The sequence below is a fragment of the Hyla sarda genome, chromosome 5, assembly GCF_029499605.1.
Source record: "Hyla sarda isolate aHylSar1 chromosome 5, aHylSar1.hap1, whole genome shotgun sequence".
NCBI classification, from domain to species: domain Eukaryota; kingdom Metazoa; phylum Chordata; class Amphibia; order Anura; family Hylidae; genus Hyla; species Hyla sarda.
In genome coordinates, this window is record NC_079193.1 from 124,303,767 (window position 1) to 124,312,395 (window position 8,629).

General features: G+C 44.3%; 1 long non-coding RNA gene across 1 annotated transcript; it reads left to right on the forward strand.

Moving 5' to 3' along the window:
- The first annotated feature begins 2,147 nt into the window (after nt 1-2,147).
- On the forward strand, nt 2,148-5,598 carry LOC130272582 (uncharacterized). Its single transcript, XR_008843627.1, has 3 exons — nt 2,148-2,302; nt 3,765-3,909; nt 4,783-5,598. It is a non-coding gene; the product is annotated as an uncharacterized LOC130272582 (long non-coding RNA).
- The last annotated feature ends 3,031 nt before the right edge of the window (nt 5,599-8,629 follow it).

The following is an 8,629-nucleotide window of genomic DNA, read 5'->3' on the forward strand; positions in this document are numbered from 1 at the left end:
GCTGCCCATGCGTGACAGACCACGCAGAATTTTGCAAGATCAGATTAACTCAACTGCCATTGTGTCAGGGAGAGAGATGGAGCAGCATCCCAATCGGTATGTTTCCTATTCAAATAGTGATAAAATGTGTAGGCTTATGAAATTTTGTAATTGTTTTGTCATTCTACTGTTTACCATTTATTTATTTTTGGATAATTTTTTGCTTTTTTTTTTTTTAAACATTGCAAGCTACCAATTTTTCTGCTTGGAATACCTGCATATTAGTCATTGTTTCAGCATTGTTTTGACGGGCTGATATTATTGGACAATAGTCTATTATTTTCACATTATCGTTAGCTGCAAGTACCTTGCCAATATGCCAACAATGTACTCTTTCCCCCCCTCCCCCCCGCCATGGCTAGAGACTGTGCCCGCCGCTTCTTCCCCATTTCCTCCTCTATCCCCATTTTTCAAATGACCTCTTTCCTGGGCTTAAGGTAGGCGTAACTTTGGGCTACGCACACGTTGTGTGCTGTTGCAGCACTGCGCAATGGCGGGTGACATTCTGCACACTCCTGCTCCCTAAGAGCGCACAGTGACAGCTCATGATGCCACTGGAGGCCGAAGTAATGCTAACTCCATAGCCTGTTAACAGATTTTAATCAAAACGTGGATGGGGAAGGCAATGGCCCAGCAGCGGTGGTTGGACTTTGGACCAGAAGGAGGAAAGAAGCGGGAGGTGGTGGGCTCTAGCCAGGGAGGGGGAACACGGTCTATAGGCAAGGGGTGGCAGTGGCGGAGGTTGTTATTCAGAGGACCCCCGGACAGACAGGGGGCAAGAAGCAAGTGGCAGTGGAGGTCTCTAGCTCTGGCAAAGGCGCTGCATTTCATTGATTGAAAGGGCCCATTTTAAATCATTGATCTGCAGCTACGGGGCCATGAGGGGGGGACTAGCTGCTAACTTGGAAGGGACTATTATTCTAAGTTATTGCCCATCGCCCTAAAAGTTCATTCATTCTTGGTAGCGTTATTTCCATGTTACTTTTGGGCTTTTAAAATATAAAATTATTGTAACAGAATTTTTTTCTTTTTGATACAGTGGTCCCTCAAGTTACAATATTAATTGGTTCCTGGACAACCATTGTATGTTGAAACCATTGTATGTTGAGACCAGAACTCTATAGAAACCTGGTAATTGGTTCTGAAGCCACCAAAATATCATCCAAAAAATAGGAAAAAGTGAGAATTAAAGAAAAATAAGTAGACAACTAATGCAGATAAAGCAAATCCTTACATATAAAAGTAAGAAAGAGCTGCTGGGAGCTGTGAATCACTCTCTATGTCAGTGTTTCCCAAGCAGGGAGCTGCCAGCTGTTGCAAAACTACAACTACAGCAAAAGGCTGTCTGGGCATGCTGGGAGTTGTAGTTTTGCATTAGCTGGGGGCACCCTGCTTGGGAAACACTGGTCTATGTAGAGGACAGGAGCTTCTTCAGGGTCATGTACAGTACACAGTGTCCTAAAAAAGTAAAATGGAGTCACCCTTACCTGGTGTCCAAAGGAGCAGGTAACCCTGGTACAGGTAAAGTGTACAGAACATGTAGCTGCAAGTACCTTGCCAATATGCCAACAATGTACTCTTGTACTGTAGGGGCGCTACCAGACACCAGTCAGTGCATACACTTCAGTAATACAGGTGTTTTACCAGTAAATTGCCCATTCTGATTGGTCGGTTCTTCCAGCCATTGACACATTGCACAGATCTGGATTGTCTGTAGCATTGTATGTTGAGTTTGGTTTCAACTTACAATGGTCCAGAAATGACCATTGTATGTTGAAACTATTGTATTTTGAGGCCATTGTAGGTTGAGGGATCACTGTATTTATTTTTTACATTTTCAGACCCACAAAAGATATAGTGCAAATAATTATTACATTATCTGAAACCCTTTCCATTGATTGTAAAATTTACTCTTTCTTTTCAGACATTTACGTTGGCTTGCATACCGATCATTTACCGTATCACCTTTTTACTTTATGGCCGGCAATCGCTATGATTACTTAACAGTTAGCGCTGTTGCTGAACAGGAACGTAAAGGAGACCAGATAAGGGCAGGGCAAGGTCCCCGGCCCCAAGTAAAGTCAGCTGGGGGAAGGAACACTGTCGCTTTAAGGGCAGCAGACGTTGGAAACACGTACCTGACGTCACGGTCCCTGCCCCAGCTGCCCAGGAGAAGGAGGAATCCCGCCGCCTAGAGATGCTGCATCCTCCACGCAATGTGAGGAGGTGGACGAGGCTGTAAAAGAATGATGGAAGCTCAGAGGTGAGAGTGGCGGGGGAGGGTTTGCTGGCTAGAAGAGCATGGAGCAGTGTTTCCCAAACAGGGTGCCTTCAGCTGTGGCCAAACTACAACTCCCAGCATGCCCGGACAGCCAAAGGCTGGGAGTTGTAGTTTGGCCACAGCTGGAGGCATCCTGTTTGGGAAACACTGGCATGGAGTATGACAGAGTGGGGGAGGGGGTTGGAAAAGACACATGGAGGACAGATGGGGCGGGGGGGGGGGGGTTGAAAAAGGAACATGGAGCAGAACAGAGGGGGGAAGGGAAAAAAAGAGCATGAATAAGCCCCCCTCTGACCTTCTTTTGCAATATCCCCCTGAAAAAGGAGCATGGAGAGGAGAGGGGGGTGTTGGAAAAGGAGCATGTAGGATGACGGAGGGGGGGGTTTAGAAAAGGAGAATGGAGGAGAAAGGAGGGGGGGTTTAGAAAAGGAGGACGGAGGGGGCGGGTTTAGAAAAGGAGAATGGAGGAGAACGGAGGGGGGGGGTTTAGAAAAGGAGGATGGAGGGGGGAGGGTTTAGAAAAGGAGGACGGAGGGGGGTTTAAAAAAGGAGCATGGAGGACAACGGAGGGGGGTTTAGAAAAGGAGCATGGAGGAGGATGGAGGGGGGATTAGAAAAGGAGCATGGAGGAGGACGGAGGGGGAGGGTTTAGAAAAGGAGGACGGAGGGGGGGTTTGAAAAGGAGCATGGAGGAGGACGGGGAGGGGTGGGTTTGAAAAGGAGCATGGAGGAGGATGGGGGGTTGAAAAGGAGGAGGGTGGGGGGGTTGAAAAGGAGGAGGGTGGGGGGGTTTGAAAAGGAGCATGGAGGAGGATGGGGGGTTGGAAAAGGAGCATGGAGGATGGCAGAGGAGCATAAAGGATCACTGGCGGTGGCAGAGGAGTATAAAGGATCACTGGTGGTGGCAGAGGAGTTTTATGAATTACGGGGGGAGGGGCAGGAAAGTGTGAAGGAGAAAGCAACAAAGTAGTCTTGGGGAGACTTGGGAACCTGGGGGAAGGGGGAGGGGGCCAAGAGGTCTAGAGAAGAAGGTATGAAGGTCTGGGGGACTTAGGGGTCTGAAAAAGAAAGGGTCTGGAGGAGGACTAAGGGGGTATCTGGGAGGAATAAGTTCTTGTCCACACTGCGGACATTCTGCTGAAAGAATTCAGCTACGGAAATCCGCTTGCACTAGAGTCCTATTGTTTTCAGTGGGATTCTGCTGCTCTCTGCATACTGTGGAATCACTGCAGCGGACATTCAGTGGCGCCTGCTGCAAGTGGACATTCTGCTGACTAAATGTCTGCATTGTGGACGAGCCCTTAGGGGTCTAAAGGAGGGACTTGGAGGGTCATTTTCAGGGTCATGATGTCTGGCGAGGTATATTTAGGGGGCACTTTGTGTGGCAGAGTTATATTTAGGGTGTGCAGTGTTTGACAGGGTTCTAATTATAGTTGTCATACAGGGGATGTGGATTTGCTGACAAAGTGAGGACCCAATAATTTCCAGACATCAGACTCGGCAGAGGAAGATGTAGCTGGAAGATGACCTGGCTTCTGGGACAGATGAAGAAGAAAAGAATAGGAAAGACAACATAGAAGACATCTCTTGTGGGTCAAATCACTGTTTAGTCTGTCTGTTTCCCATAATTGCTGTAGTCACTTATAAGATTAGCAGGGGTTATTGGTGAATCTGTACCCCAATCTGCGGCTCTCCTGCTGTTACAAAATGACAACTCCCATAATGTCTGCAGCTCTCTAGGCGTGATGGGAGTTGTAGCTTCTGCAACCGCTGGAGAGCCACTTGAACCAAGGTGATTTTCAGACTGTGCAGCCCATTTTATTTTGTTTGGGTCTCCGACTGCTGGGACCCCCACCCAAAAGACATGGGCTTTATAGTCTAATATACCCGGGCCTATTTTTGGTCCCAGTCCTGCCCTGCTTGCCATATTAATGGTAGTGTGTTGTGTGAAGCGCAGCTGCCCTGCACTTGAGAAGACAACCGACAAGCTGCATTGTCCAAATCACTCTCCTGGCCAGCCCGCAGCAGCCGGTACGGGCGGTTTTTCTCTTAAGGACATGGCATGCTGCAAATATACGGCACTGCAGCATGTAACTTTGCGCACAGTGCCGTACATTTGGGGCTCTGCTATGAAGTGAGTGCAGGAGCTTTAAGGTTAGTTGGGGGGCCTAGGGCAACTTTTTGCATCAGGGCCCTGTGGTTTCTAGCTACGCCCCTGCTTGTAGGCTTTGATAATGTGCTATTCAAATTGCTATTCTGTCCAAAAATGGAAGGGATGGCATCCTTCTGTAATGATCGTCGATGGTCCTCATAACAAAAGGATTCTTTGGTGAAATGTAAAGAGCGCATCCGATATGTGTCCTTTATTGTGCCTATCCATACTTTCTCTACCATCTCATGCAAATTAGTTGTATATTGACCAGTTTTTTCTAACCACAATTTAATCCTTGTTTTATCTTTAGGAAAAGAATGTAAGGATAGGTTTCGAGTTCTCCGTCGCCATGAAGAAGTACAACCATAAACAATGCAGGATGACATGATGAAGAATAAAGAGAAATGGAATAAAAATTTAAATTGAGTAATTTTTGTATGTACCAACTTTGTATTACCAACATTACCACAATCATGAATGTAGTTTTGCTAATAATTTGTGAATGTGAACCTTCAAAAATGTATTTTGGTCTAATATTGTGTTTGTTGTCTCAGTCCATAATGCTGTATCCGACTATCCATACATTTTGTAATATTAGGTTCTTTTTTACTTTATTTTTTTGGAATTGTAACAGGAAAAAAAAAAACATTATGACTTTACAGAGTAGTCTGGTACAAAACATCTTAGCCCTTATCCAAAATATAGGGGAGAACGGCCGTAATCTTGCTGCTGCATACCGCATGCTATGCGTTGTGTTATTCTGCATTTTGCAATAGGTTTGGCCTTCCCAGACGGGCAAGTGATGTCATGCTACGCCACCTCCTTTCATATTTATGCTAGGGTGCGAATATGCAGCAACGCCCCCTCCCATATACAGTAAAGGAGGTGGCGTGGCGCAACGTAACTTTTCCATCTGTAAAGCTAATAGGTTTCAACAACTAGAGACACAGCTCCACATATAATGCAGTCTGTTGCAGGTAGATTGCGGTTGGTCCCCCAAAATTTGTCATTTTTTTCCCCTATTAGTTTGAGAGTGGCTAAGATGGCTTTGGCTATAAGAACTCTTTAATTATTATGTACACCTTGTTTACATATTATCTATATTTTTTCCAAATATATGATTATGTTCCCACCTTCTTTCAAATTATCGTTTTTTTTTGTGTTTTAAGTGTGTCAACTTGTTAAAATGTGAGTTATTTGGCACTTACTTTTTAAAGGTACTCCACCCCTAGACATTTTATCCCCTATTCAAAGGATAGAGGATAAGATTAGAGATGAGTGAATCGAACTTGACGAATCCGAATTCGTTACGAATTTCATGAAAAATTCGATTTGTAACGAATACGAATATCGCCGCGATTCTATCGCACGAATCGCTTCATTAAACTCCATTTTACAGCGTTCCAGGCTATTGGAGAGCTAAGATGGCGGATCCACATGTGAGTACATGGGGCAGGGGATTATGGGAGGGCGGGAAACAGCGGCAGGAATGAAGGTAGGCGGGCTGACTCTGAATCACATGTGAGATGCAGCCTATCAGTGTTCACTGACCCCTGTGATGTCACAGCCCCTATATAATCGGCGGCCATCTTGCCTCTCTTCATTTCATCTATGCACTCAGATAGAGAGGACAGGTAGGGGGTGTGTGGTGTGTGGTGTGTGGTGTGTGGTGTGTGGTGTGTGGTGTGTGGTGTGTGGTGTGTGGTGTGTGGTGTGTGGTGTGTGGTGTGTGGTGTGTGGTGTGTGGTGTGTGGTGTGTGGTGTGTGGTGTGTGTGTGTGTGTGTGTGTGTATGTGTGTGTCATACCACAGAGTTACACTGCAACTGCTAGTCACATCAGCATTAGGGAAAGGCAGGAGTGCAGAGTGCTGTGCTGTTACTCTGAGAAGGATCATTGATAGCTAAACCTCCTAATCACGTTATTGAGCATTGCAGCAGAGAGGGGCAGATAGCTGTCAGCTGCCTCATACAGATCTCCAAGCTACCTGAACTTTCTGAAGCATCTCCTCTCCTCCTTTTTCAGCTCTATTGAGTTTTTTTCTCCACAAATCTTCTGCTGCTCAGAATTGTGTGACAGAGTGCAATTTAGGGTTTAATCCCTGGATTTTTTTTTTGGCGGTGCTGAACTGTTGGGTCCTGCTGCTGTTATACCACACATTATACACCTGTCGGTGTATTAAAGAAATGTTTTTTTTCCTGAGTACAAATATGCTTTTTCAGTGGCCTTATCATTGCAAAGGGCCTAAATTCAAGCAAATAGCGTACCATATACCACCTTTTTTTCTGTCTCTGTGTTAAATTCAGTGTTATACCACACGTTATACACCTGCCGGTGTAATAAAGAATAGTGTTGAGCGGCATAGGCCATATTCGAATTCGCGAATATTCGCGAATATATGGACGAATATTCGTCATATATTCGCGAATATTCGCATATTCGTTATATTCCCGTTTTATTTTCGCATTTGCGAACATTCGCGTATGCGAAAACTATCATATGTGCATATTAGCATATACAAAATTAACATACGCGAAAATTCGCATATACAAAATTAACATACGCGAAAATTCGCATATGGGAAAATTCGCATGTGCTAATTTTCGCATATGCTAATTTTCGCATATGCGAATTTTTGCGCGCCAGTCTCACACAGTAGTATTAGAGCCTTCTTTACACCACACAAGCTGGAAGCAGAGAGGGATGATCACTGTGATGTGTACTGTGAAAAAAAACAAAACAAAAAAAAAAAAAACGAATATTCGTAATTACGAATATATAGCGCTATATTCGCGAAATTCGTGAATTCGCGAATATGCGATATTCGCGAATAATATTCGAATTGCGAATATTCGTGAGCAACACTAGTTATGGTGTATGGAAGGTTTATAATCAAAGAGTATAGTGTATAGTAGTATTATATTTAGAGGATATAGTGTCTGGCAGGTTTATAATAATACTTGTTTTCATATAGAGGATGAGAATGCGCTGACATAGTGAGGAGACGTCTGGGCGTCACATTCTACAGACAGAAGTTTTAGCTGGGCCAGGCGGTATGTACCATCTGAATTAGATAAGGAAAGACTATAGAGAAGACGTCACCTGTAGTCACTGATATCATTGTACATTCTCCTCTCTGTGTCCTATCAGAGCTGTAGTCACTTGTAAGTTCTACAGTTATGGTGAGTGAAACTACAACTCCCAGCATAACCTCACCACTGCTCAAAGGGGTACTCTACTGGAAAACATTTTTTTTTTTTATCAATTGGCGCTACAAAGTTAAACAGATTTGTAAATTACTTCTATTTAAAAATCTTAATCCTTCCAGTACTTATTAGCTGCTGTATAAGTGATTCACAGGAAGTTATTTTCTTTTTTAATTTATTTTCTGTCTGATCACAGTGCTCTGTGCTGACACCTTTGTCCATGTCAAGAACTGTCCATAGTAGGAGCAAATCCCCATAGCAAACCTATCCTGCTCTGGACAGTTCCTGACATGGACAGAGGTGTCAGCAAATAGCACTGTGGTCAGACTGGAAAGAACTACACAACTTCCTGTGGAGCATACAGCAGCTGATAAGTACTGTAAGGATTAAGATTTGAAATAGAAGTAATTAAAAAATCTGTTTAACTTTCTGGCACCAGTTAATATAAAAGTAAATGTTTTCCAGTGGAGTACCCCTTTAAGTAATTCTGGGAGCTGTATATTTAAATGGTGAAAACTTCTTTAACACTTTCCTATTCTGTGGCAACTGGTATATCTGATTATTATACTGGAATTTCTCACAATGCGCTACAACAGTGGTGTCTGTCACAACAGGCTAAAAACTTACTGAGGGGGGGGGGGAGGTATGGGGCGACACCATTTTCTACCGCACCGGGTGACACCAACCCTAGCAACGCCACTGGAGGTATGCTACCTCTTCCTTTACACTCATGTCCATGTAGGTCTATGACGTGCACAGGTGCGAGTCTGTACTCTCCCCGAAATAAGTGAAGTCAGGTGCACTATTTGGCATACTGTGCCAAGCCAGTTTATATTCTCGCTATACGTTATAAAGCATATAAAGCATATGCTTTTCTTTTCTCTTTTTTCGTGTTATGTGTTTTATGTTCCCCTATGTGTTGACGGCCAAAGTACTTGGGTTCCCAGCTCCAC